The sequence below is a fragment of the Chiloscyllium punctatum genome, chromosome 25 (genome assembly GCF_047496795.1).
Source record: "Chiloscyllium punctatum isolate Juve2018m chromosome 25, sChiPun1.3, whole genome shotgun sequence".
Lineage (NCBI taxonomy): Eukaryota > Metazoa > Chordata > Chondrichthyes > Orectolobiformes > Hemiscylliidae > Chiloscyllium > Chiloscyllium punctatum.
Genome location: NC_092763.1, coordinates 57,810,763 through 57,838,431, shown reverse-complemented (window position 1 = coordinate 57,838,431; position 27,669 = coordinate 57,810,763).

The window sequence follows — 27,669 nt, the reverse complement described above, 5'->3', positions numbered from 1 at the left end:
TCTAGCAAATCTCCCTGCCAGTATATTAGTCCCCTTCCAATTTAGGTGCAATCCGTCCTCTTGTACAGGTTACTTCTACCCCAATGATCCAAAAATGTGAATCCTTCTCCCATACACCAGCTCCTCAGCCATGCATTCATCTGCTCTATCCTTCTATTCCTGCCCTCACTAGCTCGTAGCACTGGGAGTAATCCAGATATTATTACCCTTGAGGACCTCCTTTTTAAATTTCTGCCTAACTCTCTGTAATCTCCTTTCAGAATCTCAACCTTTTCCCTTCCTATGTCATTGGTTCCAATGTGTACAATGACCTCCTGCTGGCCCCTCATCCCCGTGAGAACATTCTGCATCCTCTCTGAGACATCCTTGATCCTGGCACCAGGGAAATAACACACCATTCTGCTTTTTCTCTGCTGGTCACAGAAACGTCTGTCTGTAGCTCAGACTAGAGAATCCCCTAACACAATTGATCTCTTGGAAGCCGACATACCCCTTGTTGCATTAGAGCCAGTCTCAATACCAGAAACTTGGTTGTTCGTGCTACATTCCCCTGAGAATCCATCACCCCCTACATTTTCCAAAATAGCATACCTGTTTGAAATGGGTAGATCCACAAAAGACTCCTGCACTAGCTGCCTCCCTCTCTTACCTTTCCTGGAGTTAACCCATCTATGTGACTGTATCTGAGACTTTCCCCCCTTCCTATAACTGCCATCCATCACATATTGTTGCTGTTGCAAATTCCTCATCACTTCTGTCTGTCTCTCCAACCGATCCACTCGATCTGATAAGATTCACATCCAACAGCATCTATGGCAGATATAATCCGCAGTAGCCCTTAAACTCTCTTTAAACTCCCACATCTGACAAGAAGTACATATCATTGCAAAGACCATTTTTGCTCCTTCACAATCTACAGACCCAGAAAATAACACCGTCTTATTTCTCTACAAACACTGCCCCAGGTTAAATAAATAGCTATGGCTTATATTTTAAGTTTAATCAAGAAACTTATCGCCAAAAACATATATTCAAGAAAGAACCCACTGTACTCAGTTATACAGCCTTTCTCTTGGACAGACCTAAAACATCAATTAATTTATCTGATTCTGTGCTGTGAACTTATTCTGTTTGAAATTTAGTTTCTACCATGAACTGGAAATGTATTTCCATTGTGATATCTTCTTTCATTCATAAGAGATCTGAAATTCTGTCCTAAATCAGTTCTGGTTGTAAATCATTATAAACATAAAATTCTGATAACACATAAAGATCATTGATATTGTTGCCCAAGCAGTTTCTGAACATCATTGCCAGATTAAATTTTGCTTTATACATTATTAAAAGTTGCTTCATTTAAAGAAAGTTCAAATAATCTTATAATATTATCAATAGTATCTGTATCTGCTCTTACAATATTTCATTTCAGAACATGATCTGCAAACAGACCAGAGTAAAGAAATGCATTCACTTTTCTCCTCCAATCCTGCAGTAATTCTATTTGCATGAATGTTGTTCCCATATAGTCCACATTTATTCCCTGTTTGAAGTATTTATGATTTGCAATCTATTTGGAAGTATAATATTTTATCCATTGCCATTTATATTGAGCTATTGTTGTTTCTTTTATTCAGCTTATTTACTTGAAAGAAGTTGTGAGAAAGAAGTTAAAATATTCTTTGTAAAGGTAACTGATTTTACAACTCAACGTTTTACTTTGTTCACATCTGTTAAATTTTAAGAAATACTCAGTATTTTGCAGCAAGTCTGATAAATTCTTTGAAATATTGTAATTATTAAATTACTGTATAATCAAGATGACTTACTAATAAAGCTTTCTCCTTTGCACTTTACTGTCTTCATGAAAATTTAAGTTCTCTCATTTTGTTTTCCTTTCAAACATTTTTCTGAATTTTTGGTAAAATTGACAGACTTCTGTAAGTTTTAGAATTATCCTTTTACATAATGTAAAAATAGTTTCCAAACATTTAGGTATCACTGAAATGTTCAAAGTGGAGGAAAAACTGTACTGTAAATTTTGGTATTAAATGGAGGGAAATCACTGTTCTTGCGTTAAATCCTCCATGTATCTAGGATTTCTCCACACTTTTTAGCATGAGGGAGAGTTTATACCCTGCTTGCTTCTTTTTGCGTTGCCACTCGGGTTGAATCTTACACTATCAGTGCTATTGAGTTTCTTAAGGATTTTTTGCTACAAGACTTGGTGAGATTACCCACTATATTATTCCAAACCTTCATCATTAACTACCTACTGTATCCCTATGGCACTCTGCTAGCCTGATTCCAGCTTCATAATACCTCGCTGTTCCCAGAACAACTTGCCACTCAACAGATATCCACTGAAAGACTAGCATTCCTGGCACCTGCACCATCTTTAAAAGGTTGCTGTGCACCCAGACAAGCATTGGCAATTGGGCATTACTTCTCACTGGCAAAGAAATGGCACATCAGCCACAAAGCCACACTGTTCACTGCAGATACAGGAACATTCTCTCACTCTAGTCACTGTTTAACCACCAGGACACATAGTTTACCCATCCTTAACCACATCCTATTTAAACAGATTCTCTAAAGCACTGCTACCTGTTCCTAAGTCCATTGGACATGCACATGTTGTGTTTGTCTGCTCGGCACATACAGACAAATACCTAGACAATTCCAAAGATAACGTATTTTATTGACAGTCAGCAAAAGGAAAGAGAAACAGAAACAAAATAAATACAGGTTGCATTTTTCTCCCATAATGCAATTGAGTGTTTTGTAACATTCCATGACAGTCTGTCTCCCTTTTACTGAAGCTAGATGTCAATCAGGTCCTATCTGTTTTGTAATGCTCGACACAGCTGAGTGCTGTCATACACAAGGAAAGGGTCCTTCTCTTAAATGTCCTTATCCTATTCTTCGGAAGACTGCTCCCATTCCCATATTTCCTCAGTATCCAGTACATCACCTCATTGTCTGCTCAAAATGCTCAGAGAACAGCATGCCAGGGTGAAATGGAACATTCTGTTTAGACTATCCTGGAGGGTCTCCCCCAGACCAGTGCAAGAAGTGGAACCCACTCTGCCACAGCCCTCTGACAAATTCTAGGGTAGGCAGTGGTGGTGAGTTGGGGAATACTGATGGTCCTGAGCTGCAGAAAGTGGAATAGGGGATACTGTCAGGTACCTTTCAAATGTTACTCTTGGATGTGGACATCCAGAAGATCCCAGCAGGCTTCAAAATGTCCTGCCTGCCTGAAACTAAAATCTTTCATTGTATCCACTTGAATATGCAATAACTTAAAATAATGTAATCACATGAAAAAAACTTTCTCCACAACTGATTGGTGGTCCCTTCTGTTTATTAGCGTATCTCCAAACTTATTCACAGAAATGTTCACAAGGGGGAATATTCTTACATGATGCCTGAGGAAGAAGATAGGCTCTGACCTGAGTAAACAATAAAGATTTATTTCATAGTACTTACTGGTTCCATTGTATCTTTGGAGGCAGCACGGTGGCTCAGTGGCTAGCACTGCTGTGTCACAGCACCAGGGACCTGGGTTTGATTTCAGCCTCAGGCCACTGTCTATGTGGAGTTTGCACATTCCTCCTGTGTCTGCATGGGTTTCCTCCCACAATCCAAAGATGTGCAGGTCAGGTGAATTGGCCACGCTAAATTGCCCATAAGTTAGTCAGGGGTAAATGTAGGGGAGTGGGTCTGAGTGAGTTGCTCTTCGGAGAGTCAGTGTGGACTTGTTGGGCTGAAGGATCTGTTTCCGTACTGTAAGGAATCTAATCTTTGATCCACAATTCTCTTTTCTGTGACATCAGCCTCAATATAAGAATAAATACACAATGCTGCTTTGGAAATATCAAAACTATCAGTTTGAAGCTCACTGCAATTCTAATGAACACATGGAGAACTCATAGGACACACATTATAACTGCAGTATGTGCCTCCCAGAAACAGTTCCCTATATCCTGATGGGCAGAACTTATTATCTAGTATCAGTTTACCATTTCAAATACTACAACAAACTTTTTATTAACCAGCACTTACAGGACAAGGAGTTTGCCAGTTGATGAAATATTCTGATTGACAATAGGTTCATGTAATCAATGTAAAAACACATGTTAGGTAATGGAAACATAATGCAACGAGTATTCACATCATTGTGAGACTTCACGTAGTACAAGTTACTTAAAATAATAATATAACTTTGCCTTAAACTAAACTTACCTAGAGAGTGCCATCTCACTTGCACCTTCATCCAACTACTTGGACATTGCAAAGATCGTGATAATACAGCAAAGGTCCGGTATTTGAGACATATAATTTTTGTTAATTTATTGAGAGTGCTGGTTCATAAGGTGCTGGTTAAAACAAGGTTTGCAGTTATTATTTTATACAACAGTTTTTCAGGTATTCTGTCTGAAACCACAGGGAGATTGACAGAAAGTTTGGTCTCTAGATGTTACTCAGTCCTGCAATGAAGTTTTATTATGCCCAACGCTTATTTCAAAGCTGACGTGAATTAAGTCAGCAACACCGTGTAACACAATAGCTTTCAAACGGTTGAAGTGTGTCTGACAGAGCATGGCTGAACCATAAGATCTGCACGAATGAATGGGCATGAGCTGTTCTTCACTACCTTTCTGTGATTAAGTACAAAGTACCTCACGCTGACATTGACATCAGCATCAGCTTCCCTTCACTGGTTTTTCACTGTAGCCATTTTGAAATTGAAGTGCTGCTGGTTTCAGTGTGAGCTGTTACTTGCTTTAAATGCATAGTGAGCAAAATCTCAGAGAAAAGCTGCTGGAGATTTAGCTGTGGGTATTTTTGATGTTCTGTGTATTGCTAAATGAGCTCACTCTGAAGGCTCTGTTTTGTATTTACACATCATAGAGGAAGCAAAGCATTGACAGCCATTCACCATTTTACTCATCATTTACATTGCCTTGCTGCCCAAAGGTATTCTTTGGGACATCATGTACAAATTTGAAATGACCTGCGCTAATGTTGCTAAATATATAATATCTTCATATGACAATCTCAGTCTGTCATTTTAACACAAATAATATTCATTTTATTATTAATCACTTGAAGGGAGGTGATAGCTTAGTGATATTTTTGCTGGACCGTTAATCCTGAGAAGCCAGGTACGAATCCTGGCATGACAGACAATGGAATTTGAATTCAATAATAATCTGGAATTTTGAGTCTAATGATGACCATGAATCCATTACCAAATGTTGCCATTTGGTTCACTAATATCCTAGTCTGGCCTACATGTGACTCAGAGCACAGCAATGTGGTTGACACTTAACTGTCCTCTGGGCAATTAAGGATGGGCAATAAATACTGGTCCTGTCAGTGATATCTTTGCCCAATGAATAGATTTTAAAAAAAATACATGTCACCAACACCAGAGAGTCTGCAGTTGTACTTCCCCAGCTGAATCTTATCAGAGGCAGCAACTGGACCCTCAAAACTGACTGCAGTTTTACTGGTAAAACAAATAAGCAAAGATCCCAATTGAAAATGAAATTTGGGTAAGTAGAACATTGGGCCAACAGTGGTGCCCATAAAATCACCATTTAACTTGACTCCTGAACAAAGAACAGGCACTTTGCGACTCATGCTCCTGGACTTTTTTCCTTTTAGGAAACAGCATTGAATTAGTTTTAAAAAATTACTTGGACAAGTCCCAGAAGGGTAAAAATTGCAAATGACATTTATTAGAGTTGTATTCTTCATGATTGAGGTCTAGTACGATCAATAGGTTCATTTTCAAGTATTGCGTTTTTTTTATTGGTTCATACAACATTCACAAAACTTAATTTACAGCACTGGGACATCTCTCCTTAGCAATTTGAGGCAGAATGGAAGCAACATGGACATTCATCAAAGGGAAAAATCTTCCTAGGAAAGTGAAGTAATGAAAGATGGAAATCTTGTTTCAAGAGTGCAAAAATCAATATTATTTATTATTTAGTTGATACCTAACAATTTTGTTTTGAGGGAACATGCCAAGATACTTTGATTAAAAATACAGTTGCTTTTTTCAAATATTTTACTTTCAGCTGAATTTCACCAGATGTGAATAAAGTGGAGCAGTTGAACACAAAGTGCTCGCCAAATAGAGTTCCATGGAATGTAGGTCAGCTTAATAGCAGTCACATTTTAGTGGATATTTCACTACTATGGAGTTTGTATTTTAAAAAATTTCTTTTGTCAAACTTACTTATGGTAGTGAAATATCCACTGGAATGCACAAAAAGGGCGTTGCTGGATTTGTTTTTTTGTGTTTTCCATTACAATAAATTAGTGACAATATACCATCCCTAGTAGTCAGCACCTTATCAGGCATACATGTAAACTCAGCATTCTGGAAGGCAGAACATTTCTAATTAAAATGCCATGCTAATTAGTTGTACTCTTTGAACACTGATGGTAGCCCTCAGGCTGTTTTTTTAAAAAGCTGACAGTTGGCTTCAAATTAATAAAATCATAATCTGTGACTTTCTTTTGGTCTTTTAACTATTCACTAATTTTAAATAGTAGCGATTAAGACATATTCCCCAGGCCTTATAGGGGAGAATTGTTTTAATAGTTATAAGATGCTCTTCACTTTCAGATGCTTCACTCAAGGGCTGGATCTTGATGTTTACTTTTTAAAGGGTAAACTATGCATATGTGTGCTATTTAATTCATGAGAAACAAGCGTTGAATAAAAACGAAATACCAGTTTTATAAAAACAGAACTGCAGCTGTTCATGAAGGTAGCTCATCATTACCTCCTCAAGGGCAATTCAGGCTGAGCAATAAATGCTGCATATGGCAGAGATGCCCACATCCCAGGAACAAATTAAAAAAAATATAGAAAATTACAGATGATAATGGTGATTTAAGGTGAAGGTAAGTTGAGGGAGACAAATAGAAATAGCAAACAGCAGGGGTAAAAATGTTTGATGGTGACGTATTTATTGTCACTTGCTTCTTACAGTGAATAATGCTGTAAACAGTGAAAAGCTTAAGCAGTCACCACCATCTGGTGCCATTCTGAATAGTTTAAGAATAAAAAGAATAAAAGATGCAAGTGAAAGAGAATACTTTAAGCATAAAAAAAATAAAGTTAGTGAAAAACAATGTTGTAATTTAGATATAACAAAATTATTTTACTTATGTAATTTAGTAGCCATGGATATTTCCAATGATAACCCTCTCTCCCTAAATCATAATAATAGCATTTGCTGATAGCACTAGAACACCAAACCCAATACAAGCAAATTTAGGAAGATAAACAAGAAGAAATATTAAAATTATGTTTTGGAACGGTGTCCAAAGCTATTTTCTACTCTACTCACAAATCAATGCAAAATAGACCAAAAAGAAATCATACAGTTTGAAAAAAAATCTTCCATTATTTTCTTCTGTAAAGCTGGAAAAATAGTGAGTTCTTTACAAGAATTTCAGAGTTTTTACGATATTGACTGAATAACTAATAATAAGTGACCTACCCAGCTGTTGTGCCTAGAAATTATCCGATGCAAATGTGAAGGTACAATGCTGTAAGCATTGAATTAAATAAAATAAATTGACTAGCTCCCTTGGATTTTCTAAGTTTCAGGATCGACATGATTCTTTTAAAATAAAGAGTTCATGTTATTCTAACAGTTTATGATAGGATTTGAAGGCCTGCATGGCTTAAAGTGCACTTCAGTTATTCTTGTCTCCTTATTGAAATGATATCACAATGGTACTCTTTATGGTGGATGGCTAAAAAGCGGAAATGACTGACTGTCAATGATGTTAGCTGACAGATGCTTAAGTTGTTTGCAGAATGCATTCTTTTAAGATAGCTTTAATCCCTAAATTTTCAGCACTAATGCCTCAGTTTAAAAAAAATGAGATATGGACATGTCTGCCAACATAGCATGCAACCACTTTCACCCAAAGAAGCACGTAGGGTACATGATTCATATTTGAAATTTCCCATTTAGTACATCTAAAACTGTCAGTTGATGCATGTCAGGTAATGATGGATATTAATGACTTTAAATTACTCCTTAATTTAGATTAATTTAGTGGTTCAAGTCACTTAGTTCATTAAATAATAGACTGTGGGATTTTAAAAAATTAATTGACATTTCAATTATCTTCTTCAACAAATTTAAGACTGCATTCATTAACACTGGTTTCAGTTAGACCTTTGCTGTTATTTATCCATTAATACCGTAAGACTCCTTGAGATGTTCGTGATAAATACAAACTCTGTCGGAGCTCCTTAGAGAAAGAAGAAATGCAAGCATTGTCCTGTTGTGCCAAATTCTTTTGTGTTGTTTATTTGTTCCTTGTTCATGCAGATTAGGAATGCAGAATAACAATAATGGTGAATCATTCCTTGTAAGTTTCTACAAGTTAAAAAAAAGTTATACTTTCTCCTCCCCTATAAAATCAATAACGTTTAGTGTAAACAGGTAGAATAATGTAAAGAGTAAACTAAATTATATTGCATTTAATTTTAACTGATTAATTTTCACAGGTCCTTAAGATTCTCATTCTTCTCCAATGAAAGTGGTGAAGTATTACTTCACCTCATTTAAAGTAAGTAAAATATATCAATTTTATTGATTGATCACTCTTTGGTCTTTTCAAGCCATTATGTTAGGATCAGTGAATTGAAACAAAAGCCTGGAATGTGATGACAAAGTGTTGATGCATTTATTTGAAGCTGTTTTGACTTCTAATTTAACAAAAGTTTTAACTTGTGAACACATTTGTTGTTAATATTACAGTGAGATCAAAACATGTTGGATAAGGATAAGGAACAGGATGAAGCCATTTGGCCCTTCAAACCACCTTCACCACTCAATAAAGCCATGGCTGATCTGATTGTGCTCACAACTTTACTTTCTAGTCCATTCTCCATAGCTATTAATACCCTTCACAAGCAGAAATCTATATAATACATCCTTGAATAAGTACAATGGCTCAGTCTTTGAGATTATAAATTGAGAGTATGGTGCTGGAAAAGCACAGCTGGTCAGGCAGAATCCGAGGACAAGGTGAATTGATGTTTCGGGCGTAAGCCCTTTATCAGGAAGGTTCCTGGTGAAGGACTTAAACCCTGAAACATCAATTCTCTTGCTCCTTGGATGCTGTCTGACCTGCTGTGCTTTTCCAAGATCACACTCTTAACTCTGATCTCCAGCATCTGCAGTCCTCACTTTCATCTTTGAGATTATAATCAAATTGACTCCTCATGCACTTGGTATAGCCAACAGGAATATTCAGTTCTACTTAAAAATTATGGACACAATATGCAGTGGCTCATTTAACTAAAGAGACCTTAATCAGCCATGGATATATCTTGGCACCTGAAATCTCTCCTATTACCTGAGATTTTTATTACCTCTTACTGCCTCACACCACTCTTAATTCATTGCATTCCTTGAATTCTGGATCTTGTGCACCTTAACGAACTTTGTACCAATGCTGAAGTTTCCTCAGCCCTAAACTCCTGAAACATATCAATTTCACTAAGCTTAAAGTCAGCTCTCTCAATGTCATTTTCTTTGGCTAAATGTAATTTTCTCACTAATTGCTTTCTATTGAAGACCCCCATTATAAAGACGTTATATGAATGCAAGTTGTATTGATTTGATTCTATTTCTATCTAGAAGATTTGGTTAAGAATCTGAATTAAAATTTTAGTGTATGTTTGGGTAATTTCCAAAAAAAAATGCAAAAATGCCCAGAGGTGTTTATTTTGAATAATCAGAAATTGCCCAGCAAAGCAATCTGTTGCTGAACAGCAGTATTTAAAAAGCTTTGAGTGAGCCCAGTCATTAAACTGATTGCATTGAAAAGGTGCCACTGGAAGTGCATCATGTATTTTATTTAGTTTGTTTTGCTTTTCATTTCTGATTTCCAGTAACTGCATGCTTCCTTTATATCTACCACATATTTCTCATAGAACTTCAAGTGTTAATGCCTATAAGAAAATACCCAGTGAAGTTTGCTCATGTGCTAGATTGGTCCACAGTTACTATGCAATAGAAAAAGAGATTGGGAACACAAAAACAAAGTGATATATAAAGCATTGCATTTATTCAAGAGAATAGTAAATTTAATCTGCATTGTCCTAAGGTACAACTATTTTAATTCGAGACCTTCAACTATCAGAATCAATTATTTTAAATTTTAAACAAAATTATAGAGCTGAGATCTTATAGGAATATGTTATGATTTTCAATTTATTGTTCAAGATTTTACTGTTTAAATCGATTTCCCTTAACATTCACTCTGCAGGGATTCAGATGTTAACAATTCACCATGTTTTCCACTATTGCCTTCGCCATCTTTTGATTCACCAGAAAGGCTTTAGCTGCTGGCAGTTTCAGAAAACTGAACCACTAATGCTGCTGGATGATCCAGATAGCTTCAAGCAGATGGAGTTAAAAGACGTCAGATTTTCCTTACCTTCTCCCTCACTAATGCACAGCATCTACCTTATCTTTAGAGTAGCAGTCACATTCACCTAATTCAATTAGAAACAAGTTTAACTGACAGAATGCTGGTAGACTTAACTTGACAATTTCTCTTTTGGAACCAAAAGCTCAACTATTGGAGAACAGGAATCCTAAATTCAGGTAAATTCTATCCAATATTTCTTTTACTATGCTCTTTTGCTTCAATATTTCACAACAATTTTCCAGAAGTAAATATAATAGTGAAAGCCACAACGATTCTGAAATGATCAGATCCAGAATAATTCAGTATTGAATTATAAAATAAATTTAATGATTGGCTCAAATTTTGTGATTTCAATGTCAATGAAATTGCCAGCATTTATTATCATTTCTCCTGGGAAAGGAATTCTTGGGCTGCACTTTTAGGACTCCCCCCAAAACAGGAGCTGGATCAGGACCCCTTCCCAAGATGCTGGTGCTAACTGAAGTGTAATTTTGAAGGCACCAGTCATTCTTTCAAAACCATAGTAATAGATCAGGTTGGAGAAAGTGGGACAGGAATCTTGCTCTTCTCCCAATTAAGTCCAATTAAAATGATAAATAAGCCATTTGAAACTTGCCAGGGGCAGAATTTCCAATTATTAAAGGGAGTTTTAAAACAGCAGATGTATTATGTGCAGTTTCAAAAACTGACTAGCTGAGGATAAGGGGGCAAAGAGTTAGGTAACTGTCATGAGTTTATTTATTTCTTGTCATTTATCCATGAGATGTGGGCATTGCTGGGTTGGCCACATTATTCTGGAGAAAGTTGAGGTGAGTTTTCTTTTTGGACTGTGGCAGGGGCACCCACATTGCTCTTCGATAGGAAGTTCCAGGATTTGGAACTTTGACAGAGAAGCGACAAAGGTCTATTTATAAGTCAGGATGATGAGTGGATTGGGGGGAATCTTTTGGGTAGTGGTCTTCCCATGTATCTGCCACGCTTGTCTTTCCAATGTGGTAGACATTGTTGACTTGGAAGATGCAGTTGAAGGAGACTCAATGAGTTCCAATGTGCATCTGGTGATGATACAATTACTGCCCCTGTGCATAGCTGGTGAAAGGAGTGAATGTTGAAGGTTGTGGGTAGAGTGCCATGCAAATAGACCACCTTGTCCTTCAGAGTGTTAAGTTTGTTGATGTCTTGTTAGAGCTGCATCCATCTAAAATACTGGAAAATATTCCATCATATTCTGAATATATCTTATCGATAGTGGACAGGGGTTGGGTAAATAGAAGATGAGTTACTTGCCACAAAATTCTCACCTTTTCTTGTGTCCATAGTATAAGAATAGTCCACTTCAGTTTAAGGTTGATGGAAAATCACCAGGAATTTGATAGTGGGGAATTTAACAATGGAAGTTCTGCTGAATGTCAAAGGTCTATGGTTAGATTTTCTCTTGTTGGAGATGGATATTGCCTAGGACTTGTGTCCTGAATGTTACTTGCCACATGATATCCCGTTCCTGGATATTGTCTGGGTCTTGCCATGTATGCTTCAGTATCTGAGGAGTTGTGAATGATTCTGAACATTGTGTAATCATCAGCAAACATCAACACAAACAAGCAGCTAAATACAATGGGCCCAGGACAACACACTGAGGAACTCCTGCAAAGGTGTCTTTGAACTAAGATAGTTGATCTCAATAACCACAACCACCTTCATGTGTTCTAGGTAAGTCTCCAACCAATGGAGGCATTTTTCTCTATTCATATTGACTCTAGTTTTGTTAGAGTTTCTTAATGACATGTTCAATTGAATGCTGCTTTGGTATCACTCTTACTTCATCTCTGGTGTTTAGCTGTTTTGTCGTTGTTTAAACCATGTTTGTAATAAGATTAACAGTTGAGTGGCCTGGGTGGAAGATTATTCCATTCTGCTTGATATCATTGTCGATAACCCCTTCCATCACTTTGCTGATGATCAAGGGTAGATCAATAGGACAGTAATTTACTGGGCTGTGTTTAGACTGCATTTTTGTGCTCAAGACATGACCAGGCAATTTTGATCACTGCTACAGTGTTGTAGCTTTAACAGATCAGTTTGGTGAAAGGCACATTTAGTTCTGGAATATTAGTCTTTGGAACTATTGCTGACATATTATCAGGGCCCTTTGTCATATCCAGTTTCTTCAACTGTTTCTTGATATCGTGTGGGGTGAATTGAATTGGCTGAAGTCTGGCATCTGTGATTCTGGGGATCTCAGGAGAAGGCTAGGATGGATCATTCACTCAGCGCGGCTGGCTGAAAATGAATGTAAATACGTCAGCTTTGTCTTTTGCACTGAAATACTGGTCTTCTCCATTGCAGAGGCTGGGTCAAGATTCACTACTGGATATGTTAAGACTGCAGATTTTATGTCTGAATCATTGATTGAGGGATCTCTTAGCCCTGTTTATTGTATGCTTCTTTTGCTACTTGTCATGCAAGTAGTCCTGTGTGGTAGGTTCACCAGGTTGACATCTCATTTTTAGGTGTGCTATTGCTGCTCCTAGCATGCCCTCCTGCACTCTTCATTGAACCAGGGCTGATCATTCAGCTTAGAGCAGGGGATAGGTCAGGCCATATAGTTACAAACTGTACCACAGTGCCACATATATGCCCACTTTTGAGTAACTAGATCTATTCAGGGTCTGTCCCAACTGGCATTGTGCTAGATAATACGATGAACTGTTTATTCAGTGTGAAAATTGAGAGTTGTTTCAGGGCATCACACCAACTCCATAAAAGGTTCAATGCGAAACTGAGGATTTTGTAAGGAAATATCTTTGCTGCTAAACAGACATAGACATTGGCATTCCATGCTCAGGTTTGGAATGGGAATGGTACACCGCACAACATCAGCACTCAGAAGAACAGAGAACAAAGACACTAAGGTCAATGGGGGTGGGGTGGGGGGAGGGCATTGCTGTTGGTCAGAAGGAAGTTTCAGCCAGGAATGGGGATTGGGTGGCATGGCTTTTACAGTTTGGACCCATGGCATATGAAGAATACCAATTTCAATATCGTCAAAAGAACAGATCAAAGTATGAAATATTGCAGTTATTTGTTCTGATGGTAATTAGACCTAGCTTTGGCATTTGATTTGTTTTGTCTATTATTTCTAAATGATTTTTCTTGAACTAATCTTTTGCAAAAATGTATCCAGTATGCTTTTTTCCCATTGAACTAAATGTGCAGATATATGTGACTATTTTCAACAATTTAGAAATAATTTTAAACATAGATTGGCTCTGTTAATATTTAACCTACTAATGGAGATCTAAGTACCTGTATAAGTAAGAGCATGATTCTATATCCTGGTGTGTTCTGGGTAAATGAAACTCTGCTTTGGGGAACATTTTAAGGCAAACTCATCTGGGTATTTCATTCCAGGTTGCTATGTAGTGATTTTCATGTATCTGCAATCCTGCATGTGTGGCTTTTGGGGAATGAAATGTCTATGTATGGCTCACTGACCTGAACACTGGACAGACAGTCAACTATGATGCTAAAAGTAACTGTCTTGACTGACACTTGATAAAGATCCACTTGTATAAGCCACAGCCATGGACAAGTCACCACTTTGGCAGAAAAAAAAATGAAGAGGGAAAAACAATTCTAACAGTCAGATGTGATATTAGCTTTCATAGCACATAAACTTTGTTAATCAAAAATCATAAAATTCTGCAGCATGACTTCATCAGTGTTTTTTTGTTGGAACATTGTCCATAGACACACACTTACAAGATGCAACTTGTAAACCCATACTAAAAAGAAACCCGCAAATAAAATAAAATAAATCTGTTTCAGTACTGATCTTTATACTGGCATTCTAAAGAGCAAAAGGTACATAAAAAAAGACCGAAAGGAAACATTTGAATTTGGGTTGGCACACCTTTGATATTTCATCAGAAATTCATTTGTTCAAAGAAAGAATCGCTGTTTACTTTAAGGATCAGCAGATAGATGGCAAAGAATGACAGGCAGTCAAACATTCCTTGCTTTGGTGGTTTAAGAAGAATCCAATCTTTCAGTATTTCTGACATTAACTGATAAAAGCTTGCAAATATTATAAGATCAACTTAAGCTGGATTCAGTTTCAGGGAATCTGTAATCTTTAAAGAGTTTCCATCATATTAAAATGATCAGTCGCATATTTTAGATAATAAGAACTATAATCCATGTGATCTGCCAACTTTTGACCTGGAAGCAGTACTGAAAGGTAAAAGGTTAGAATCTGGAAGCCATGTGGCATGTGGATACAAAGAGATAACAGAAAAGCTGGAGAGAGAAGGTGGTCAGAGAACTGGATTCCTGAGCAGTCGTATTGGATGTTTAGGACCAATGCTACTCTTTTATTTCTGAATGATGGATTGCCCAGAATAATCCTTTGAGAAAGATATGCTAGAACACCACTTCCACAACTGATGTAGGCTCAGAGTTGGGAAGGTTCTGAATAGAAGTATACAATACCAATGAGATTTTATGACCAGGACTCTTTATGTCAAGGCTGCTTTATGTAGAGAATCCATTAAATCCTTGAAACAAAGGGATTGGAATTCTTCTTTGAAAAACTGTGCGGCTGAAACAAGGGCCAAGTAAATGGAATGAACTTGTCTCTGGGGATTTCTGACAGTCCGTGTGTAATTTATAGCTTGTACCAAACATGTCTTGCCTGTTAATTTGATAAATAATTATTTATATTTATTTTAACACAAGCAAGAGAAATTAGGTAATTTTTTTGTGGTGGATGGGGTAGTGGTGATGGTGGTAGTGAGGTGTGGGTGTGGCAGGGGATATTAGATGGGAAGTTATTACTTACATTTTATAATTTGGTTAATGGATTGTCTGAGATATACAAGTTATATTGGCATAGATAGAGAATTGGCTGATTGGCAGGAAACAGTGAGTGGGGTTAAAGGGAATATTCTCAGGCTGGAGACCTGTGACCACTGGGGTTCTACAGGGGTCAGTACTGGGACCACAACTGTTAACAATATGATTAATGACTTGGAGGTAGGAAGTGAATATACTGTCACCAGGTTTGCAAATGACACAACCAGAAGTGGAAAGACAGGTTATGAGAGGAATACAAACAGTTTATGGAGACATATTGATAGTTTAAATAAGTGTATAAAAACTTGGCAAATGGATTATAACTTGAGAAAATGTGAAGTTGTTCAGTTTGGAAGGGAGAACAGAAGAAGAGAGTGTTATTTAAATGGAGAAAAACTGCAGAAAGGTGTAACTGGTAATCACTGTAATCAGACTTGGGGGACACTTGTGCTTGAAACACAAGCTAGCACACAGGTCCAGCAGGGAATCAGGAAGGTGAAAGGAATGTCAGCCCTTTTTCAAGGGGATTGAAATATAAGATTAGAGAAGTCTGACTGTAACTGGACCAGATGTTAGTGAGACCACCTCTGGAGAACTGTGAGCAGTTTTGGTCCCCTTATTTAATGAAAGATATTATTTCTTTGGAGACAGTTCAGAGAAGGTTCACTAAGATGATCCCTGGTATGGAGGGATTGTCTTAAGTTTGGGACTCGACTCACTGAAGTTTAGAAGAATGACAGGAGATCTCATTGAAATATATAGGACTCTTAAGGGGCTTGACAGTGTAAATCCTAAGAGGGGTTTCCCTCAAGGGAGAGTCTGGGATCAGAGGGCATAGTCTTAGAATAAAAGGGTACCAATTTAAGACCGAGATGAGGAGGAATTTATTCTCTCAGAACCTCCTTGCCACAAAGAGCCGTGGGGGGAGAGACCTTGTTTATATTTGAGGCTGAGATAGATAGATTCATGATCAGTAGAGGAACCAAGGGTTATGGGGAAAGGGCAGGAAAGTGGGTGTGAGGAATGTCAGATCAGCCATGATCCCATTCAATGGTTGACCAGGCTCAAAGGGACAAATGGTGTATTACTGTTCCTATTTCTCATGGTCTTATAAAGCTTGTTTTGTCAAATCCTGTTGCAATATTATTACCAATCCTTCTAGTAGAGTCCCCATGGTGAGAATGCTTAAAGAAGTACAAGGATTTCTACCGACTTAATCTGTTACCCAAGCCCTGAAAAATTTGCCTCAACTAACTTTGTAAATTCCCTTCATAATCTTAAAAATAACTCCATGAAGTCATTCTCATTTTAGGTACTAGTCCAGTCAAGAACCCCACTTCCATGAAAGGTACATTGGAACACAATGTTCTGTGCAGGTTATCTGTGATATTGTTCCCATTGCGAACAATGGATCCTTTGCTTCTGCCAGACAGTATGTTGGAATTTCACTGTGTCTCATACCACTAAAGAAGGAAGATAATCTGAACTATGCGGAATAACCTTTGCAACAGATAGACTGTAAACAAGGTTGTGTATAGATGAGCTTATTCACAAAAGCAGCAGGATAAGGAAGATAAAAATTCAATTTAGTTGCATGTGTCAGAAGCTCATAGAGGATGATGATGGTGTAATGGTAATGTCACTTACCAAGTAGTCCCAAGTACCAAAATAATATTCTGGGGGCATGTGGGTCATCTCCCAACATGCCAGATGGTGAAATTTGCTATAATTTAAAGCTAGTTTAATGACCATGTTGATTGATGTAAAAAAATCTCATCTGTATCACTGATGTGATTTAGGGAAGAAAGTCTACCATCCTTACATAATTTGGCTTATATGTGACTCCAGTAATCCTTAACTGTCCTCCTTACAAATGCAAGGGATGAATGTCAAAATAGCTGTTAATTACTCCTTAAATCAAATACATTGAGATGCTGCTGTTACTAGGAAAATACCCGGCTGTGGGACAGTCTCAGTGACCTTTCCCCGTATGGCTCAGTAACAGTTTACCGTCCTCTGAGTCTATCATGAGACCAGTAAAATTCCAGCACAAATATAATATCCTGATCAGAGCTAAACTGAAGTCACATGGAGTTACATTGAAAGCATAGGATCAGGCCATTTTGCATAACTGTGTTTATATTCCATAGAGTCATTGAGTCATAGAGATGTTCAGCAAGAAACAGGCCCTTTAGTCCAACCCATCCATACTGAAAAAATATCCTAAGTTAATCTATTTGCCAGCATTTGGCCCATATCCCTCTAAACACTTCCTATTCACATACCCATCCAAATGCCTTTTAAATGTTGTAATTGTACCAGCCTTCACTACTTCTCTGGCAATTCATTCCATACACACACTGCATGAACTCTGCTTCAGAACTAAAAAAGGTTGGAAATCCACCATCATTTTCCCATCCCTTATCGCTCCAAAGAAGAGTTAGCGAGCTGTTTAGTTCATGTTGCTTTCCTTTTGGATTGAACGACAGATGTCATCTCTGTTGAGTGGGTCTCAAACCAATCTTTCTTATCGGTTCTGCTATGAGCAAATGTTGCTAGTGTTGTGTCAGAGATGATTGAACTCAGTGACTTCAAAGCTTCCCGATATCGACCTCAACATTTACTGGGAAGCCTTCAGTGGATGATAGTCACCTGAGCTCCGATGTCAAGTGCTCATGCTTGGTATCATTTTTCGCTAAGGTTGTTGTAGCATTGCAAGCTGTCTTGGTGGTGTTCTGAAACTCCAAAACTGGGGTGCAATGTCAAAGCCACTGAATCCCTTCACTTTTAATTTTATATTTTAGACATAGCAAAGTAAATGTTAGAACATTAAGGGATGTGTATGGCTGGAGACTGTGAATCATCCCTGAGATGTTGTTTGGTTTTGTCCAGCATCTACAGACGCAAGCTGATGATACCAGGCACCTGCTCTAATTTGCATGTCAAGAATTCTCATCATCTCGTTCGTTCGGAATGTTTGGTAAGACAGGAAGCTGAATATTAATAGGGGCGAGTTGCAGCATTAATTTGGCATTTAACAAGTTATAATCTCTTTTAATTGGCAATTCATCACATTGCTCGACAAAAACATATGCAGTAAGATGCTCCCGTTTATATCACTGGATGGGCTGGACATGCTGAGGGTCTTCTTGCCTCTGGTCTATAAAGGCCATTGTGTCTCACATCCCTGTCTGCTCCTCCTATTCCTCCCTGTGCATCTGGATGAAGTCCCTGATTGGCAACACTAAAGGGTCTTCTCCGAATAGGTGCCTGGTCTCTGCCAGTCCTCTGAGTGCCAGCCACATGGGGTGTTTCTTCCTCAGACAACTACTGAGCTGTCACAGTGTGGCACTTACCAGATTATGTTCCCACACATTCTAACTCTAAAGTTTCCACTGAGGAATCAGTGACTGAGCTAGTGGGAGATGCAGGAGACAGCCTTACTAATGCATCCTCAGAGACCGCTGTTGTCTTGTCTTCAGAGATTGAGCAGATGGCGTCTGGCAACACTAACCGTTTCACCGTATCTGCAAGACAAAAGAGAAAGAGGTATTAATGCCAGTGGTTGGAAATGGTGTGCAATGACAACAAAGCTACTGTAAGAGTTAGAACATAGAACATTACAGCGCAGCACAGGCCCTTTGGTCTTCAATGTTGAGCCGACCTGTGGAACCAATCTGAAGCCCAACTAACCTACACTATTCCATTCTCGTCCATATGCCTACCCAATGACCATTTAAATACTCTTAAAGTTGGTGAGTCTACTACTGTTGTAGCAGTGCTTTCCATGCTTTTACTACTCTCTGAGTAAAGAAACTTCCTCTGACATCTGTCCTATGTCTATCACCCCTCAATTTAAAGCTATGTCTTCTCGTGTTAGCTATCTCCATCGAACGAAAAAGGCTCTCACTGTCCACCCTATCTAGCCCTCTGATTATCTTATATGTCTCAATTAAGTCACCTCTCAACCTTCTTCTCTCTAACAAAAAAAGCTTCAAATCCCTCAGGCTTTCCTCATATGACCTTCCCTCCATACTAGGCAATATCCTGGTAAATCTCCTCTGAACCTTTTCCTAAGCTTCCACATTCTTCCTCTAATGCGATGACCATAACTATACACAATACTCAGTATTTCAATATTCTCCTTGAATGATACTGTCTTTTTCTAGTGTGAATACTGACGAAACGTATTCGTTTAGCGCTTCCCCTATCTCCTCTGACTCCATGCACAGCTTACCACTACTATCCTTGAATGGCCCTAATCTTATTCTTGTCATTCTTTTATTCCTGATATACCTATTGAAAGTCTTAGGGATTTCCTTGATCCTATCCACCAGTGACTTCTCATATTCCCACCTAGCTCTTCTTAACTTTCTCGTTAGGTCTTTCCTGGCCATCTGGTATCTCTCAAGCACCCTAACTGAGCCATCACATCTCATCCTAACATAACCCTTCTTCTTCCTCTTGACAAGAGATTCAAATTCCTTAGTAAATCACGGCTCCCACGCTTGGCAACTTTCTCCCTGCCTGACAGGTACATACCTATCAAGAACACGCAGTAGCTGTTCTTTGAGCAAGCTCCACGTTTCAACTGCGTCCATACCCTGCTGTTTCCTTCCCCAGCCTATGCATAATCTTGCCTAATCGCATCATAATTTTCTTTGGTATAGGTATAACCCTTACCCTGCAGTACGTACCTATCCCTTTCCATCACTTAAGAAAACATAACCAAATTGTGGTCACTATCACCAAAGCACTCAGCTACCTCCAAATCTAGCACCTGGCCGGGTTCATTACCCAGTACCAAATCTAATGTGGCCTTCGCCCTTTTTGGCCTGTCTACATATTGTGTCAGGAAACTATCCTGCCACATTGGACAAAAACTGACCCATCTAAAATACTTGAACTATCGTATTCCCAGTCAATATTTAGAAAGTTAAAGTGCCCATAACACCTACCCTGTCACTCTTGCTCTGATCAAGGATCATCTTTGCTATCCTTTCCTCTACATCTCTGGAACTGTTCAGAGCCCAGCAGAAACTCCCAACAAGGTGACCTCTTCTTTCCTGTTGCTAACCTCAGCCCATATTACCTCAGTAGACGAGTCCTCAAACATTCTTTCTGCACCAGTAATACTGTACTTGACTACCAATGCCACAACTTCCAACCACCCCCCCACCACCAAATCTTTGCCATTTTCTCTGTTCTTACTGAAACATCTAAATCCCGGAACCTGCAACAACCATCCTGTCCCTGCTCTGCCCATGTCTCTGAAATGGCCACAACATCAAAATTCCAGGTACCAATCTATGCTGCAAGTTCACCCACCTTATTCTGGATGCTCCTGGCTTTGAAGTAGACATCCTTCAAACCAACTTGTTGATTGCTGGTGCCTTGAAATCTTAGTTCTGACCTCATTACTCTCAACCTCCTGTATGCTGGAACTACAATTTAGATTCCAAGCCCCCTGCTGAATTAGTTTAAACCCACCCAAAGTGCATTAGCAAACACCCCCCAACAGGATATTGGTCCCCTCTAGTTCAGGGAAAGACTGTTCTGTTTGTAGAGGTGCCATCTAACCTAGAAAAAACCCCAATTATCCAGGAATCCAAAACCCTCCCTCCTGCACCATCCCTGCAGCCATGTGTTCAACTCCTCTCTCTCCCTATTCCTCACCTTGCTAGCATGTGGCATGGGCAACAAACCAGAGATAATAACTTTGTTTGTTCTAGCTTTGAAGTTCCATCCTAGCTCCCTGAATTGCTGCCTTAAATCCACATCTCCCTTCCTACCTATGTTGTTGGTGCCTATGTGGAGGCTCTCTCACTCCCAAAGAATCTCTTGTCTATCCAGAATAACTATGGAGTCCCTAATGACTAATGTTCTGCTTCTCTACACCTTTCCCTTCTGTAGAACAGGGACAGACTCTGTGCCAGAGACCTGTGATCCATTGCTGACCCCTGGTAATTCATCCCTGGTAAGTTGCAATGGAATGAAGAATGGTACTTATTCAGTTGGTGGGACATCAATATCTTGGCATCCAGGCAGGAGCAGATCATATCTCTGCTGGGAGGACCCAATATTCTTTCCACAAGGAGTCCATTGATGGACATCTCTTCACCTGCCCAGGCTCTTTCTGCCTAATGTGGGCTGTATTCACCTATAAAGAAAATTACTGAGGTCAAAGTTGGTGACACACCTGTGTGCTGGTATAAGTAACTGGTACAGTTGAGAAAAGAAGCGAGTCAAACAGTCAGGGCAGGCAGGGACAAAGCAGAGAGCAAGGTAGAACTGATAAATTAAACGGTATTTATTTCAATGCAAGGGGCCTAACAGAGAAGGCAGATTAACTCAGGGCATGGTTAGGAACATGGGACTGGGATGTCATAGCAATTACAAAAACCTGGCTCAGGGATGGACAGGGCTGGCAGCTTAATGATCCAGGATACCAATGCCACAGGAAGGTTAGAAAGTGGGGCAGGAGAGGATCGTGAGTGGCATTTTTGATAAGAAATAGCGTTACAGCTGTACTGAGGGAAGGTATTCCCAGAAATATATCCAGTGAAGTTATTTGGGTGGAACTGAGAATTAAGAAAGGGATGATCACCTTTTTGGGATTGTATTACAGACCCTGTAATAGTCAGTGGGAAATTGAGAAACAAGTTTGTAAGGAGATTTCAATTATCTGTAAGAGTAATAGGGTGGTTATGGTAGGGGATTTTACCTTTCCAAACATAGACTGGGACTGTCATAATGTTAAGGGTTTAGAAGGCAAGGAATTTGTGAAGTATGTTCAAGAAAGTTTTCTGATTCAATATGTAGATGTACCTACCAGAGAAGGTGCAAAACTTGGCCTACTTTTGGGAAATAAGGCAGGGCAGGTGACTGAGTGGGGAAGCACTTTCAGGCCAGCTAATGCTATTAGTCTTAAAATAGTGATGGGAAAGGATAAACCAGATCTTAAAGTTGAAGTTCTAATTTGGAGGAAGGCTAACTTTGACGATATTAGGCAAGAACTTTCAAAAGATGATTGGGTGCAAATGTTCTTAGGATGGCTGGAAAATGGGAAGCCTTCAAAAATGAGATAACAAGAGTCCAGATGCAGTATATTCCTGTTAGTGTGAAAAGGAAGGCTGGTAGGTGTAGGCAAAACTGAATGACTAGAGAAATTTCAGGTTTGGTTAAGAAAAAGAAGGAAGCATATACCAGGTATAGACAAGAGAGATCGAGTGAATCTTTGGAAGAGTATAAAGGCAGTAGGAGAATACTTAAGAGGGAAATCAGGAAGCAAAAAGGGGACATGAGATAGCTTGGGCAAGTAGGGTTAAGGAGAATCAAAAGAGTTTTTACAAGTACATTAAGGGCAAAAGGGTAACTAGGGAGAGAATAAGGCCGCTCAAAGTTTAGCAAGGCAGCCTTGGTGTGGAGCTGCATGAGATGGGGGAGATACTAACTGAGTATTTTGTATCAGTGTTTACTGTGGAGAAAGACATGGAAGACATAGAATGTAGGGCAAAAGATGGTGACATCTTGGAAAATGTCCATATTACAGAGGAGGAAGTGCTGGATGCCTTGAAATGCATAAAGGTGAATAAACCTCCAGAACCTGATCAGGTGTATCCTAGAACTGTGTGGGAAGCTAGGGAAGTGATTTTTTTGGCCTCTTACTGAGATATTTGTATCATCGATAGTCACGGGTGAAGTACCAGAAGACTGTACGTTAGCTAACGTGGTGCCACTGTTTAAGAAAGGTGGTAAGGACAAGCCAGGGAACTATAGACCGGTGAACCTGATGTCGGTGCAAGTTGTTGGAGGATTTATTTGTATTTGGATCAGCAAGGACTGAATAGGGATAGTCAACATGGCTTTGTCCATGGGAAATCATGTCTCACGAACTTGATTGAGTTTTTTTGAAGAAGTTAAAAAGAGGATTGCTGAGGGCAGAGCAGTGGACTTGATCTATATGGACTTCAGTAAGGCGTTTGACAAGGTTCTCCATAGGAGATTTGTTAGCAAGGTTAGAGTTCATGGAATACAGGGAGAACTAACCATTTGGATACAGAACTGGCTCAAAGGTAGAAGACAGACGGTGGTGGTGGAGGGTTGTTTTTCAGACTGGAAGCCTATGACCCAGTGGAGAGCCACAAGGATCGGTGCTGGGTACACTACTTTTCATCATTTATATAAATGATTTGGATGTGAACATAGGAGATATAGTTAGTAGGTTTGACACCAAAATTGGAGGTGTAGTGGATATCGAAGAAGGTTACCTCAGATGGGCCAATGGGGCTGAAGAGTGGCAGATGGAGTTTAATTTAGGTACATGTGAGGTGCTGCATTTTGGGAAAGCAAATCTTAGCAGGACTTATATACTTAGTGTTAAGGTCCTAGGGAGTGTTGCTGAACAAAGAGATCTTGGAGCGCAAGTTCATAGTTCCATGAAAGTGAAGTTGCAGGTAGATAGGATAGTGAAGAAGGCATTTGGTATGCTTTCCTTTATTGGTCAGAGTATTGAGTACAGGTGATGGGAGGTCACATTGCGGCTGTACAGGACGTTGGTTAGGCCACTTTTGGAATATTATGTGCAATTCTGGTCTCCTTCCTATCAGAAGGATGTTGTGAAACGTGAAAGGGTTCAGAAAAGATTTACGAGGTTGTTGCCCAGGTTGGAGGAATTGAGCTATAGGGAGAAGCTGAATTGGCTGGGGCTGTTTTCTCTGGGGGGTGACCTTATAGAGGTTTATAAAATCATGAGGGACATGGATAGGATAAATAGACAAAGTCTCTTCCCTGGAGTGAGGGAGTCCGGAACTAGAAGGCATAGGTTTAGAATGAGAGGGAAAAGATATAAAAGGGATGTAAGGCAACATTTTCATGCAGAGGGTGCTACGTGTATGGAATGAGCTGCCAGAGGAAGTGGTAGAGGCTGGTACAATTGCAACATTTAAAGGCATCTGGGTGGGTATATGAATAGGAAGGGTTGAGAGGGATATGGTCATGTGCTGGCAAATGGGAATAGATTAGGTTGGGATATCTGGTCGGCATGGAAAAGTGGACCAAACTGTCTGTTTCTGTGCTGTACGTCTCTATGACTCTATGACTTTAAGTGGTGAGGTATTCTGAGGGAGTGAGGAGGTGATGCAGATGCTGATGCAATGTTTTTAGCATGGGAGGTTTGGAAAACTGGTGGTGGGGGTGAGACTTGTTGTAGGCAATAGTGAGAGAGCCAAGCGACTATAAGTCTTGGTGAGAAGTGGGTATAGTAACAGAGATGGAGTGACTGTGAAAAAACAGGGAGAAGAGTGTGGCATTTACTCTGGTGCAGCAGAGAATGTCCTTGACCTTCTTACTGCACTTCTAGGTTCACTACAACATCACAATAACACTGACCTGGGTGATAACCTCAAACCAGGCTGGCAGTATCTGGGGTTGTGGCCTCCCTGGAAGGAGGAACCCCTTTCCTTTGAAACATCTGCTAACTCAGGACCTCCTTGTGTTTGTCAGAGAATTGCAGTGCCACTTTACACTTCTCCAACACCTTCTACCTCCACCTTTAATTGAACAAGTATGTCAGTGCCAACCTGGATACATGGTAGCCTTTTAAATATGGTGCCAACCCCTTGGATCCTTGTTTTCAGCAGGTACCTGGTGAGTGGTGAGTTGTTCTTGGAATGGCTCGTGATAATGTAGAGTTAGAAACAGATGTGAGGGTTGCCATGGAGACAGGATTGGTGGTTAATCAAACACATTTAGTAAGATGTGCTGAGAGATCTCACTAGGTCTCAGAACCAGAATCCCTTCATAAAACTCGATGCAACTCAAATTTAGCTATTAAAATATAAAATTCAGCCCTATGTTTGGAACGTTTGCAAATAAAGGATGAAGGTATATGCTAAAATATCATTCGTGTAAAAATAAATTTTTTAAATACATGGAATATTTGGTCATAATTAATAAATTTGGCATCCAACAAACATGAAATTGCTCTGCCAGAGCCAGGGAGCATGTTTAACCATTAAATCTCAGTTACACCACCTACAAATAAGCCTAACTTTAAGGAATGTTTTAAAATCAAGATGAGTACAATAGCAGATGTTCTCACTAGTCTAATAATTTTCTCATTCTGGGATGTGCTTAACGGTGCTCCCTTTTGTAAAATAATTGACAGCAACCTCTGGAGTTATGTGCTAAAATGTTTATGAGCAAATTCCAATGGTTGAATTTCAGCCATCGAGGCAGGAACTGGGACCTGAGAAATACTGTTCTACTCGGAAATACAACTTCGGGTTTCTCATTTTATTGCCCCCCAGTGCAAATGGAAATGTAGATGGTGTCCATTCATTTGGACACCACCAACCATCAATGAGACAGCTGATTCTCCCAATGTTGACATCTAAGTTTTGTGCCAAAGTCTTGGGAAATGAGATGTCATAGGAGAACCTGAGGTTTGACATCCAGGGGAGAGCAGATCCCAGTTTACTGGGATGAATCAGAAGCTCTTATTTTGATTAGAGACCAACTGGATGAATTGAAAGCTACAACCAATGCTAGGATATTCCTGGGAGCTGCTCCCATTTGACAGGAGTTCAGTGGAAATCATATTATCGAGTCATAGAGTTGTACAGTATGGAAACAGACCCTTCAGCTTAATTTGCCATCAATCAAATATTTGACAAAGATACATCAGAGAGGCCCTGTGGAGAATATCTTGTTATTATGCTCTGAACCCAGAACACTTTTGCTATGTCTTAAAATTATTTTTGACCAAAATACAAACAATGTGCATTCCAACAAAAGATTGTGACAGCCATCTCATCAATCAAAAGAAAATTTACAGCTGCTTTCCCGCTTTTTTATTCTTTTGAAGTGATAAACATTTGATTGTTACCTTCATACTCTTTCTTCAACATGTGTGTCTGAATAATAAGAAGCGCTATTTGGCTGTGTGGCGTATGACAACTGTGCTTCATATAATGTCCTTATCCAGGCGCCCATTTCAGCTCGGACAATTTGACAGAGATTCCTTTTAATTGGCACCAGGATTTGAAATGAATTTCAGAACAAAACTCAGCCTGCAATCTTGAGCTACAGATAACATTATCCTTAGTGATTTTGCCAGTTGGACAATAATCCGACTGAAGTATAGGTGCAGATTATCACATCATTTTTTATTAGTGATTAAAGCATAATTACATTGTTTCTGCACATATACTGGGATTTCTCACTTCTTCTTTGAAATGTAAGAATGTATGTCTTTAAGAATGGGAACAACCGTTGCCCCTCCACACCCCCAGCCCTTTCCCTACTACAAACACCACCAGGGAGAGGGTCCACTGGATCAGTTGTCAATCAAGTGCTTAAGTGGTGATCTGGAGAGATTCTTGGCCACTGAAGATCGGCATCAGCCAAGAGGCGAGTACTTCTTTGGAGGGAGATCATGGGGTGGTAGACGTGAGGAGCAGGGGTCCTGAGTTACAGGCAATGGCAGCAGGGTAGGTGCCTTTGCTGTTCCTGATTGCCCCAAGATTAGGACGAAACAAGAACCCCTGCCCTCCCATACAAAATTGACAGGTTGCCCCCTTTTCCAGTTTGGGAAAGCTACCATTTTTCCTGCCTACCAGGCACAAAATTACTTGGGACTTTGGTGGGTTGTAGTTCTTAAGTTGTCAAGAGCTTAATAGCTTTAGTTACTTGTGGGGTAGGAATGTCGACTCTGCCCATTGCCACCTAGAACTTAATTGCTGAGGTAATGAGAAGAGGATGGGCATCTGTCTGGTGCCAACATGCCTGATTATTTGCCCTACCAGCTACTTTCGCCACCACTACTTTGGAGAGGAAAGTTCCACCCATGGTTACAATGTTGTTATAAATTGTAAACAGTGGAAATGCCCTTATGTTCTGAGGTTGCAATTACCTTGTGAATAAAAAAAAAGATTGTTCTATACATTATATCAAAGATTTAATAAAACAACTGGTGCATAGAAGCATTATCTTTGTGTCCTGTTGAATCGTAATATAAAATGAGTTATTGAACTGGAACTTGTACATCAAAAAAATCAGAGATGGCCTGTTAATATCTTATGCCTTTTTGTCATTATATTTCCTCAATGTTATCTTCGGATTGTTATTTCACTCAATGACTTTACACAGTATGAACTTTAATGCAGACAGTTCATTATACAGGCAGTCAATTTCCTTCCTTTCAATTCTTGGTGAAAGTGAAGAAAAGGGCCATGATGTTGCACAAAACAAATCTACCCTATTAGTGTTTAGGCACATCTTGTTAACTTTAAACTTGATCAATAAACCATAATGCTTATAGTAATC